Source organism: Lutra lutra, chromosome 1, assembly GCF_902655055.1.
Source record: "Lutra lutra chromosome 1, mLutLut1.2, whole genome shotgun sequence".
In the NCBI taxonomy this organism is placed as follows: domain Eukaryota; kingdom Metazoa; phylum Chordata; class Mammalia; order Carnivora; family Mustelidae; genus Lutra; species Lutra lutra.
This window is the reverse complement of record NC_062278.1, coordinates 51,018,528-51,032,529: the sequence shown is the minus strand read 5'-3', so window position 1 is coordinate 51,032,529 and position 14,002 is coordinate 51,018,528. Positions and strand designations below refer to the sequence as shown.

Genomic DNA, 14,002 nt, shown 5'->3' with positions numbered 1-14,002 from the left:
TTTTTTTTTTTACAGCTTTATAAACATATATTTTTATCCCCATGTCCTGGCTTTTTGCAACCATTCAGCTACCATCCCTAATCACATTTGTCTCTTTATTTATACATATAAGTAGCCCTACACTATACACACACCCACACACACACACACACACACACACATTTTTATGGTTGTATTTTTATACTAATAAATGTGGAATCATGTTATAGATCTCTGTTTTACATCTTTACTTAACATGTTTAGAATATATAGTTCACTGATTATGACTAAAGTATGTATTTTTATATATATTTACATTTATTTTTATCCTCATTTGATGTTTAGTTTTTCTTTGCTATTGCAAACAATACTGTGATAAACATCCTTATGCATCTATTTGTGTCCATGTGCAAGAGTTTGCTTTATTTGAATTGGTTGCAAATAATTAAATAAAAAAGAGTGAAGTTCACATAGAAATCTGTATTTTCCCCTATTTGAAAAATAGAAAAAATTGTCAGCCTTTGATCCCTTAAGAATATGGCTGGAGCTGGATAGAGCCACATATGGGCAGGCACTTCCAGATTGCCAACCATTCCACATTTTCTCCACAATACCCTTCACTTCTGTTATTTGCTGTATTTCCTATTGCTGCTATAACAAATTACCGCAAACTCTGTGGCTTGAAACAGCATAATCTATTATCTCACAGTCCTGGAAGTCAGAAATGAGTCCCAGTGGGTTAAAAGCAAGGTGTCAGTACAGCTGTGTTCCTTTCTGAAGGCTCTAGGGAAAATCAATTTCCTGACCTTTCTAGAAAGCTTCTAGAGCCTTCTTGCATTCTTCAGTTAGTGGCTCCCTTCCATCTCCAAAGCCAGCAATGGCTTTCTCATGCTGCATCACTTTGACACTGACTTCTGCCTCCTTCTTCCACCTTTTAAGGAGACCTGTTATTATATAGGGCCTACCCAGGATAATCTCCCTATTTTAAAGTCAGCTGCTTAGTGACCTTAATTCCATCTTCAACCTTACTTCCCCCTTGCCATGTAACATAACATAATCACCAGTTCCCAGGATTAGGACATGGGCATCTTTGGCAGGGGTGGGTAGAGAGATGAGGAATGAGCATATCTGCCTACCGCACTAGACTAACCCATTCAGGACAAAAGAAGTGTTAATTTCTATCCCACGGCATCGAAGTATTAGCTCACAAGTGTAACACTTAATAATTGCCTCTGAAATAAAGTTAGCAACAACTCAGACTGTTATTTTAGACTCTGCCATCACAAGATTATTCAATATTGAGAAATAACTTTGTTCTTTAAAATACTGATCACTTCACTTAGCAGTAGCCATATGGCTGATATGAATCTCTGTCTATAGATATGTAGGATCATATAACTCTTTTCCAATATGATATTATCCTAATAGTGAATCAATATGTTAACATTGAAGCAATATTGTTCAGCAGACCTGCAATAAACTGGCTAACAGTTGCGTTGCCTTGGTTTCCATTTCTTTTTAACCGAAATGAACTGCCCATTTAGTGATTGCCTCAATCACTCTCACAACTGTAGGGAACATGTCAATGAATCTTTACATACTCAGCTGTAATAAAAATAATACTTTAAACTTTCCAGATGTCCAAGGGAAAAATGGGCCAGAATAGTGAGGTCCCTTCAAGTTCTAACATTCCATGATTCTACAGAAACTTGAAGGAGGATGGATATGAAAAGAGCACTAATTTGGTATTCTTCTTCCTTAAGGGTTTCCAACACCTGCCTGCCTAAATTGTCTTATCAGATCACAGGCATTATTATTCCACACTTTTTTTTTAAAGATTTTATTTATTTATTTGACAGACAGAGATCACAAGTAGGCAGAGAGACAGGCAGAGAGGCAGGCAGAGAGAGAGGGGAAAGCAGGCTCCCCACCGAGCAGAGAGCCTGATGTGGGGCTTGATCCCAGGACCCTGAGATCACAACCTGAGCTGAAGACAGAGGCTTAACCCACTGAGCCACCCAGGTGCCCCAATTATTCCACACTTTGACTGAGAAACAAGATGACCTGATTAGGACTGTGTGCGACTCTTCCAGTCAGTGTTGCCTCCCTTTATAAGCGCAGAACAGAAAACTAGACTCAGAAGACGCAGATCCACAGTGTCACTCAGACATGTGAACAACCTGGCCTCACCTCTAACCCCTGTCTACCTAAATCATTTCAACTCTCAACATTCCCAACTCATCATTTTTTTTTCAGCAACCCCCCAGTGATATGGGATCAACCCAAATACCCATCTTCTTGGCTCCGCTCCCTGGCTGCTGAAACCCTCCAGAAGAAATCACTGAATCCTACAGATTCTTTTATATATAAGAATATAAGAATATATATATATATGTGTATATATATATATATATATATATATATATACACACATATATTTTTTTCTTTCCAATCTCCAGTGTGAGCTGAATCTAAAGTAACCAATGGTCCTGGTTTGCCTAGAACTGAAAGAATTCCTGGGATGTGGAACTTAAAAATTGAAACAGACCATAACCAACTGGGCCAACCTGGCTGCACCCTTAAGAAGGCTCAACAACACTTTTCAGGTTCCAAATCACTTTTCTTACCCATTCCACATATTCACACCATTCCACTGTCCCAAATGCCCCTATGCACATGAATCTTCCCCTTCCATTGCAGAAAAGACTAAACCATCAAGCCACTGCATTTGAATAAAAAATGGCCCATATAACAAAGAGGCATTGACAAAGGTTTTCTCCTTGACCAAACTCTACTGAGGCTAGTCTGAGCTCTTTTTTAACTCAACCCTAACTTTTGGTCTTATATGTTTATCTCTGCAAGAATCCCACTAAGTCAGTTTAGCCAAGATGGCCCATCCTAAGTATGTGATCACCCTCAATATCTGATCAGATTCCTCATACTACACCAGCCCCCAAGTGATATCTGATCACCCTGGCCTGCCTTCAGCAAGAATCCTGTTAGGTCAGTTTACCAAGAATCTCCCCTTATTCTTGATCTTTCCTCTTAGTAATTTTCCATCCGTTGACCCCCAACTGTGTTCCTTGGCTCTAAATTCCCACTTGTTTACACCATATTCAGAGTTGAACACAATCTCTCTCCCCAACTGCAAAACTCCATTGTGGTGCTCCCTAAACCTATTGACATAGTCTCCCCTTGAATAAAGTCTTCTTCAGCCTCCTCAATAAGTATCATGAAAAGTTTTTTCTTTAACAACATCAATGGGAAAAGGCCAGATGTCTGTCTACAGTGAGCCTGCACAAGTAAAATTAAGTGTAATGAATTCACCACAGTCTAGGAACTGGTCTTTGACTTCTTGTAGGGACAGGGCAAGATACATGGTTTTATTAGAATACTAATGTATCTGACTCTGAGGGGTGGGCTCTCATTAATCATGTTCTCACAGACTGATATTATAAACCACAATGACAATTTACTCACTTAGGAGAGTCTCAACCATTAGGCAGAAACACTCACATCATTATGCCAACACATTCTCTTCCTGTGAACAAGTGACATGAAGAACCTAATTATCATCAGAAGGCCACTTTATTAATGTTCAGTTTAAAAACATAGTTATCAAGCAGAACATAGAATCTGATCCATCAGTCTGATTGATGAATATCCTCGAATAAACAAAAGTTAAATGATCAAAAAATGGCTCTTGTGAATATTGACCAGAACAAAAGAATATAGAGAACCTTGAAAAGTGTCCTCTGGCAAAGGTAATGTTTCACCTAAAGGACCATGCAATGCACAATTCCAGAAGGATTATCATTCACGTATTAGTATACAATCCACATGATCTTTCATTATAGTCCTGGTAGCATAGTGAATACACCATGCTTTCTATTTACCTTGCTTTCTATACTTACAAGAAATGTTCGAGACTGCCCTATATCAATGCTAAAGAACAATTTCATTCTTTTCAAGGGTTATGTAACATTCCTTGCTTTATGTAGCTTAGACTGCTTGACAGTTTCTGATTCAGAGGGCCAGGAAACTCTTAATCTAATCTCCCATTGTCTTCTCTGGGCTTTCGACCACTAGTTAATCTTTCTCTCTCTCCTGTATTTTGTTTCTGTACTCTACTGACACCTCCCCCATAACTTACACACATGTTCAAGATTTTCCCTTGATCTTCCAAGTCTTTCTCTCACTAAAATATATCTCCCCTTCCTTGTACAATCAAGAATCTAGAGGGGTGCCTGGGTGGCACAGTTGGTTGAGTGTCCAATTCTTGATTTTGGCTCAGGCCTTGATCTCAAAGATGTGAGATCAAGTCCTGCATGATGGGTCTCACACTGGGTGTGGAGCCTGTTTAAGATTTCTTCTCTCCCTTTCCCTCTGCCTCTCTCACTCTCTCTCTCTCCTGCTGTCTTAAAAAAACAAAGAAGAAGAACTTAGAAATAATGTCTTCACTCAAAGACTCCCTTTCTCCACCCATCCACCATTCAACCCATTACAGTCAGGCCCCTGCCCCTATCATTATAGTGAGACTACAGTGAGGCTAGCCAGATAAAATTGCCAGTGTCTCACTATTTGCTAAAAACAATTGAATCTTAAAATCCAGCTTGTTGACCTCCGTATTGAACATGCCCTCTTTGGAATTCTCTCCCACATTGGCTTCATTGACATTGCTCAGTCCTGGATCTCCTTAGATCTTGTTTTCCTTTCTCAGACTCTTGATAGTTTCTCATCCTCTCCCAGGCAGATACAAGCCAGGATTCTGACTTTGACCCCCTTTGCAACTAACTCTAAACCCTCTTTAATCTGTCTCAAGCCTCCAACATTCTTGTACATATGATTGATCCAATATCCACATGTCTCATCAAGGCCTCTCTGAGTCAAAACTTGCATTCCAATGCTTGCTAGGTACTTACCTCTGGATTCTCACAGTACCTTAAACTCAACACATCCAAACTTTTAATTTTTTTATCTTGTACTACCAAGTCTGTTTTCTCTTTCTCCTTTCTCTTTCAGAGAACAACAGTATCCTCAACCATAGCAAACATATATCTATATCTAGATAGATAGATAGATAATAGATAGATAGATAGATAGATAGATAGATAGATTTTTTTTTTTTAAGGCTTGGAACTTACCTTTTCAACCTCCAGGAATCTGTTGCAATGTCAAATAGCTTTGCTGGACAGGACCAAAGATGAAGCCATGTTGACTTTCTCTCATGTAACTGCCAACATGTGACCCATGAGAAAGTTTCACATATCCTTGCCTGGACAAATTTTGGAAGCTCAAATTGTCCCATCTGGCACTTTCTCCTTTGTGCCCTCATCACAGCATTTAACCAGTCACTCAGCTCCTAGGTCTCTCACGTGTGAGTCAAAAACTGATCTCAGACATCATTCAAACAAACAGGGGCATTGCTGAATTAACTGAGGCGAGATGAGGTGTAAGCATATACCCCATTCATTTCTCTGGAGGGCAAGTGGGAAGACTCACAGCAAAGAAAACTTGTTATGTACCCCAAATTCCCTCTAATATTCAAATCATGACCCTTTTGTACTTTTGATGTTATAAAACAATTAAGACAGATGTAACTGGCTTAATAATCTCCTTAAAATTTGGCAACTTATCTGATAGCTCCTATGGAATTTACTATTTCTTGTGCCTTGTTACCTCAGTTAAAATTTGCATTTTATCATCCCACTATATTATCATACTTTTAACTAAAAATTCTACTCCAGTGAATCAACCCTAGAAAAATAACCCAAAATACCAAAAAGCCAAACTTAAAAAGATTTCTAGTATAGTTTTATTTAAATAGTGAAAAAGTGAATACTATTCAAATATTCAGGAATATCATAATGGCTAGGTAAATTATAGACTCCCCCACTCAATAGAACCCACATACACATTAATAATTTGAGTTAACATAGGGACATTTTTAGGTTATAAAGTTAAGGTTAAAAAAAATGTCCACAACTGAATAATGTACTGAAAAGGTTTGTACAGAAAAAGTGAAAAATAAAAGTAGAATGCTAACAGTTTTCTCCAAATGATGATATTTTCAGTAATTTATTTTTCCTTTTCAATTCAGATTTTCATAATCAGAAAAATCAAGCATAGTTTTAAATGTGTACTCATAAAATTCCACTCTGTACAACAAATAGTTTCATCTCTATGGTAAGCTTGAGATTACTTTGTGTGAGCCAAAGCACCACACTGGAGCAGACCAAACTTTTAAACTCAGTCATCTTTCTTCCTTCTCCAAATAACAAAATCAACAGGCCACTAAGTGTTTTAATAGTATGCACAAATAAACCTAACTTCTGGTAATAAGACACTGAGCTTTCATCTTACTATCCAGATAGGAAGGATGTTTGAGGGATAATTGAAAAATATCAAAGTCTGAAAAATTAACTCTCCAATATTTTTTTAATATGAGGTAGTTCTCTAAAGGCTGGAAGAACACAAAATTTTTTATTTTTTACTCAATCCATCAGGTGAAGAAGCATATCCCTAAAGAATAGTATCTTGAAGCTCTAGCAATTAACCTATCCGTGTTTTCCACTTTGCAAAATTAGTTTACCTGACAACTCAATCTGCCAGTATTCTCCCAACTTTTTAAATGTGAATTGTGGCAATTCTGCAAACCAGTCTATTGGGTAGTCTGTCAAGAAATAACTGCTACTGTCATGTCTCTCCTAATGGAGTTATTGGGGAATATTTCAGGTTTTTAACATTTTTAAATTGACATGTTTATTGATTCTTGCTCTCTTTATGTGCATTATACACAGTGTTGGCATCCCATGTCAAAACGCTAAACTTTACAGCTTGAAACTCACCACTGCAATAGGTAACTTCCTCAGGTTATTAGCAAATGTCACTAATGCAATTGAGTAGCAAGTATTAAAATGAAATGTCTGTCTTTAGACCTTCTTGATAATCTAAAATAGTAATTATATGCATTAGTGATACTTTCTGACAACGAAGCTCTTAATTTTTAAATCCAAAGTGGCCTTTTCTACAATTTCTTAGCAAAAATGGAAAGAAGCTGCAATTAGACTATCAAGACCATGTTATCATCATCCATCTTCTTTCAGTCCAAAACAGTGGGTGATACAAGTGGGAAAGTTCTAAAGTTCTTTAATTGGAACTAATGCTTATCGACCTCTAGCTACTTTGGCAAAGCTCAAAATAGTAGATAATAGGATGATTAATGCTTTAATCCCCTAACAAAAGGGTGTTGAGCCTGTTACTATTGTTCATTCCCTTCTCAGAATTTATTTAATTTTGTTTTCCTTGATTCAGAACAGTTGCTTTTAAATGGGAGAATCACGTTTAGCCCAACAATATGCTTGCTACTTGCAGCAAGAGGAAATAGAGTTCAGCAATAAGACTGAAAAGACAGGGATTCTGTTAGAACCTGAAAGTTATTTTCTTCATTTTCACAGTGCTATGATATTTAATATATATAAAATGTTCTAGTAAAATACATCGAGTAAATGTATTTACTATTTTACCCTAGTAAAATACATTGAGAATATATGAATCCTTACCTTTGAGGATTTTCTCTAGTTCTGCAGTGCTTATCAGCATCCAAGTGCATTTATTATATGCCTACAATGTGCAAATAGAGAAAAGAAGTATAAGATGTCCTTTCTTCACAAAGCTTATAACTCCACACTGACATGTAGGACTACTTAATATATACCTATAAGACAGTTTAGAAAAGATGTGACTCAAATAGTTCTAGGGTGTGGGGGAGATTACTCATATGATAAGAATGTAAAGAAGGAAAAATTCAGGAGGTTCTCAAATGTTCTCAGAAAGGCGACCCAGAAAATGCTGAATAGGATACTCTTGGAAGAGAGCTTGAACTTGGCTGAGTGGAAAGTTTTGGATGCTAGTTCCTTGTAACATCCACATCTTACCTCTCTTTTGGCTTTGCTTGCTTTCTATTTGTCTGATTGTAAACTTTTTTAGATAAAGGAAACCCCAATAAAGTAAAACCTTTTTGAACCCAGTTTTCTTTTTATTTTAAGCTTTTATTTATTTATGAGAGAGAGCATGAGTGGGTGGGGAGGGGTAGATAGAGAGAGGGAGAAGCAGACTCCCTGCTGATCAGTGAGCCTGATGAGGGTGCTCCATGCGGGGCTGGATCCCAGGACCCTGAGATCATCGCCTGAGCTGAAGGCAGACACTGAACAGACTAAGACACCCAAGTGCTTCAGGAACTCATGGTCTTAACCTTATTTCTCCTCTTATGTGTTTTAGAGTTTGAGAGATTGGCTTGGGTCAAAAATGAAAGTTTTTTATGAAACTAATGAATTATTGAACATTGTATCAAAAACTAATGATGTACTGTATGTTGGGAATTTGAATTTAAATTAAAAAATAAAAATGCTTTTATCCTTATGAAAAAAAAATTTTAATAAATAAATGAAAGTTTTGGTGGATGGGCGGTTGGTCAAGGGGAATGCTAAAGAACAATTACCTGTGACCAGTTGATGGGGACAAGTGCAGTATCTTTCCTGTTAAGGTTTAAGTCTTTACAAACAGCTTCATAAGTATCTATACTCTGGTCTCCATCACCATTGTTAAGGCAAGCAACAGCTCACCCTAGCATGCCAGTCAGCACCAAGGCCTTATTTTTATAAGACACAAAACCATGAGCTAGCAGAGATTTTCCAGTATAGGTTACAAAGATATTTCAATAGGTTCTCAGCAGTGACAGTCTACAGAGTAGTTGAAAATTCTGAATTAAATAGACCATTAAAAACGTTAATATATATTGCCTTCTTGTACCATCACAGGAAATAATTTGAGTATGGTTTGGGTTTTTCTTAGTTTTGAAATTTAAAATGCTGTCCTAGTGATTTTTGTTCCCCTGACTTAATCCAATATTTTACATGAAAATAAGTTTAATTTCTGCCTTGGAAAAATAGCAGCCCTTCTGGTTTATTTTCAATCCATTTGGTTCCCTACATTTATGGGGCTTCCCTTCCCAGCTCCTGTCTCTGCTCCCCAAACTGAAACTTAGAAGAATCAAGTCACTTTGATTCTCTCAGAATGCCTCTAAAAACTTCCCACCTATAGATACATAGAGATAAGTGATAGATGATATAGATATATCTGAGAATATATATGTATGTATATAATGATATACTACATATGTATAGCTCTACTCATGCTTGTCTTTGCTCCCCAGAAACTGCTTATGGTCTATTCACATCTTTCTTTTTTGTTAAGAAGTGAAGCAAAAGAAATATGAAGCTCAGAGAAAGTTTTCCAAACGAGGGTTCCTCAAGGTTTAATTTTTTCATTTTGCTAAAATGTGTATTTTACCATTTCTCTTTAAAATCCAAGATTCTTCTCTAATTTTTGTTGTAGTGGGGTATAGTTCTCATACATTTTCTAATTCTCTCCATTGTCAAATAATGCCCTGAGCTTCTACCTAGACTAACCTGGAATTACCTATCTGGGGATATCAAAGTCATCTTCTGGAGTGCTAAGGGAACAAGGGAGGATAGTGCCAACCTTCACTGAGTAACAAAGATTACTTCTGCTTCATTATAAATCAAATAAAAGCTAAACAGTAATATCAAAACATTGTCATTGAAATTAGACCCTCAATTAACTCTCATGGCAGTGAATAGTTTAAAAGTATTTTAACCTATTGTTCCTCTACAGCTCTTCACAACAACTTTGTAGTGAAAATGAAGCTCATGGTAGAAAATCCCCCAAGTTTCATGTTTCCCTTCGGCAGATCTGGAGTGGTCAGGAACTTCATTCCCCTGCTGCCACCACCATACCCTGCTACCTGGAGCTAGAGCCAAGGCCACAGATGGCCAGAGAGGAGTTGCCCAAGGAGTGCAAGTGTCTTTAATTACATGGACAGCCTATGGTACCATCAGTGGCCAGCTGGACTCAGAGCCCCAATCTCAAGGCCAAGTTAAGCAAAACTGTGCAAGCATATGGAGATGTGACATTACTGGCTTCTCTCTCTCTAGGCCTGAGATGGGTATGGGTATGGGTGCCTATCTGAGATTCTAAATCATGGCACAAATATTGCAATAAAATTATCTTTTGTTTTTTTCATTTCTCATTGGTAAAGGAATGTTGTGAAGGAGGTATTTGGGATTTTTAGAGGTAAGAACACCAGAATTAGGAGTTGATACCTGTACATATATTCATGAGAGGTCTCAGTGTAGATCAGAGTGAGAGAAGTTCAGTGACCTGCCCAAGGTCACACAAGCATCAGAAAACAATAATAAATAACAATAACATAATAATAATTAATAAAAACCTCTCCTCTCCTAGGCTTCATTTCTTAACATTTAAATGTGTCATCCAGATGACAAAGCATTTCATCAGGAGCACAGTAACATGAAATAATTTGTCTCTAATAATATGCACAGCCCTTTGAAATTATAAGGTATTCATTTCTATTTAACCACTTTTTACTAAGATCATCTTTGAAAGAAGAACTGGTAACCTTATCCTCATTCTTTAGATGAGACAACTAACACACTTAGGCTTCTTTTTTTTTTTTTTTAAGATTTTATTTATTTATTTGAGAAAGAGAGAGAGCGTGAGATGGGGGAGGATCAGAGGGAGAAGCAGACCCCCAGCTGAGTAGGGAGCCCGATGCGGGACTCAATCCCAGGACTCCAGGATCATGACGTGAGCCGAAGTCAGTCACTTAACCAACTGAGCCACCCAGGTGCCCCACACTTAGGCTTCTAAATTGATGAATACAAAAGGACTAGTAAGAAGATCAATCTGAAGGAAAAAGTAAAACTAATATAAAATAAAAGAGATATACATGAATTTGAATGCATTTCAAGAGTTTTCCTGATTTTAAAAGTTCTCCATCTTTGTGAGGGTGTTATTATTTAAGTCTAAGCCAAGGCCTTAACGATTTCTAAGGAGTAGGAGAGGTACTGTATAAATCACAGAGCAGTTTTCACTAACACAAAAGTCTCTTTAATTATACAGGTAAAACACTCTGCCTTTCTCTATTTTTTCATGCGAATAAAAATTAAATCCCACTGAATTATTCTTTTTTTCCCATTATGTTTGGTGTCACTTCAATGACAAGAAGCACTCTAATTCTTTTTCTCCCAGTTTGATTCTGAATTGGTGACTAGTCTGCTTTTGAAAAAAGAAAATTCAAAATAAAAATAATATATTCTCATTGATTATAGCTTTTAAGCCAGTAACATCTAATATGAAAACATTCCTTTCATATTCATTCAAATAATGCTTTTTACATAATGGGCACCAGAATATTATCAAGATTTTTTTATTATGTGAATATTCTGATTGAAAAGCAGAACGTCAGTGGTGGTAAGTAAAACAACTAACCTACTGAAAAATCTTCCACTAGAAAAGGTAAAATAACCTCTGCTCAGTCAGTTAAATGAAAGTATATAAAACACAGTAAACACACAGAGGAAGGAAAAAAATCTCGCTTTTCAGAAATGGACGCAATGGCCTTAATAGTTCTCCTTTCCCTTTACAAGGTTTCAAGATTCTCTCTCCTTTCCTTATAACCTGGAAAAAAAAAAAAATGACCTTTTTGTTGTCAGTCGTTCTGTAATGTAATTGCTAGTCATTAAAAGTCATTTGGCTCAATACTAAGACAAGGCAATCAGCTTTGTGGTTTTGTGCAGTTTAGTAAGGAACGGGACTTACAAGCCCATGCCAGGACAGGAGGTAGAGGCATTTCAGAAATAATTTACAAGTGGAACCTGGCATAATATCAACCCTTTTCTAAGTGTCATTATAAAAGGTCAATAGGACAAATGCCCCTGAAGTGCTGAGGAGGAGAAAAGAATAAGCAGCTCTCTCTGCTGTAACCCCTACTACAAACCAATTAACAGGCCTGCAAAAGGAACATTCCTAAACCATGACTTTGGAGTTAATCCTGCTCAAAAGCCACCTGTGGCTCCCTATTGCCTGCATAATGAAATGCAAGGCTTGGATATACATACCCACCATGACTTAATCCTACTCTCCTAAATACATCACTTATGTGTGTCTTTTCTCATTCAGTCACCTGTCCTTGAGCTTCTCCATGTGGGATCAATGTGTTCCACTGACCTGAGATGGTCTGTTCCTGTCTGTTACATTTTCTTCATGACCCAGCTCAAGTCGTAACCTTGCAAAGTCTCCCTGATTGGCCCATTTCATAGTCACCTCACCATAGTCACCATTCATTGGCCAATCAGTAATATGCTGCCCTGTTATGCACTGAGATTATCACTTTAATATAACTTTATTGGAGACAAGGATAGGTCTCAGGCAATACTGGTCCTGCATTCACCATAGGGCCCCGTACATGGAATAATAAAACTACATTTGTAGAGCTACTTAGAAGTATACAAAGTCACAGCTCTCGAGGGAGCCAGACTCCTAAATATCATTATCACTGAACCCCACTGCCCTAGCCTCACCCTGACAACTTCCAAGCCATTGCTCCCTTGTTCTCACCTTTAATTCTTTACCTGCACTTTATAGATGAGGACACTGAGACTCAGAAAAGCTGATTACCCTGTACTTATGAATATGTGAGAACCCGAAGGCTAGCTCTGGTCTTCTAACTCCAAATCCAGTGATCTTTCTACTCTACTACACTACCTCCATGATAAGCATTCAAAACATTTTTGTGGATTTAGATCTTGGCTATCAACACTATCACCAGCTCCAGTAACTTGGTGGAGGAGCAAAGATGTGTATGTGTATGTTGTGTCAATTACTAGGTACAGTAGACTAAAAAATGTAGTAGCAAAGATATTAAATAAATAAAACAAATGAACAAGTAATAGTTATGATACTTAGGAGATTCCAACTTTTAAGCCTGCCCCTAACTAACTCTATGTTCTGAATCTGAGGTCATCTTTCTAAGCCTGAGTCTATTCATCTGTTTAAAAATGTGGGCTCGAACGAGATAATTTTCAAACTATCTGCCAGCCCTCACATTCTGTGATTCTGTGTTCAGCTCTGGAAGGAGGTTATGCAGTAACCGCACCCGCCCCTCTCAGAGCCACAGCAAGCAACCCAGTAGCTTTTCTTCCAGGCCCCACATTCACATTCTTCAAGCTGCAGTATAGGACACCATGTCAAAGTCTTGGTGCTCAATTCACATGCAAGTGTCCCTTCAAGCTCTGCTCTAAATCCCTGCCTGGTTCCCCCACCCCAGAATAAAGATGGTATAACCCCAAGCCCCTTGTCCTTGGTCTCTCAGTCCAAAACAAAAGAGTCTATAGGCCTGTGAAAATAGAACCAAAATTCAGACCATAATACCTAACCACGGAAGATAAGGGTAATTATTATTCACAAGGCCAACGGACAACAATGAAATGAAGCTGAGGCACCAAAGAATCACATTACTTCCTTTAGAATTCATGTACTGGGAGATCATTTCGTGTCTGGAATGCTTTGGATATATTTGGTGTTTAAAGCAGGAGTATGGGCTTAGCAGACTGTTACTATCTTCCCATAAATTCTGATTCCAGAGTTTATATGTGAAGGACAATACGAAACTCTGAGCTTGGAAACTCGATTCGAGTAAGAATTAACTGTGTGACAGTTAATGTGAGACAGCTCGCTTAATCTTTTGCACTCAATAATCCCATCTGTGAAATGAGGACAGTGGCTAGGCAAGAGGATTTTAAAGTCATTTAACATGTATAAAATCTATCACCTAACTGTTAGCGATGAATTTAAAAATAGCCATTTTCAACTTTAAAAATTTTTTTTAATCTGAGCTGAGTTTTGACTCATCTTTATAGCATAGGATAGAGGTGTTAAACAGTATATTCAATAAGCTTGATATACAATTTTTATAACTTCACTGCTAAGTATGAGTGTCATTTCATCCATGCCAGCTATTTACCTGAATCTTTACCATGATTTTAGACAAACTGTGATCTCTGTCTGAAAGAGACAGCAGCCAAAAAACCCTCAAGAAGTCTTCTTTCCAAGCACTGCTGTGATGATTAATGAAGAAAAC

The 14,002-nt window shown here is 37.5% G+C and overlaps 1 protein-coding gene across 1 annotated transcript in view; it reads right to left on the bottom strand.

Annotated features, from left to right (window-relative positions):
• The window catches only part of ZPLD1 (zona pellucida like domain containing 1), a 347,010-nt gene that overhangs the window by 192,387 nt on the left and 140,621 nt on the right, over positions 1-14,002 (bottom strand). Inside the window, exon 2 of the mRNA XM_047723539.1 lies at positions 7,542-7,602. The gene's annotated coding sequence lies outside the window, so the exon portion shown is untranslated. The remainder of the gene's footprint in view (positions 1-7,541; positions 7,603-14,002) is intronic.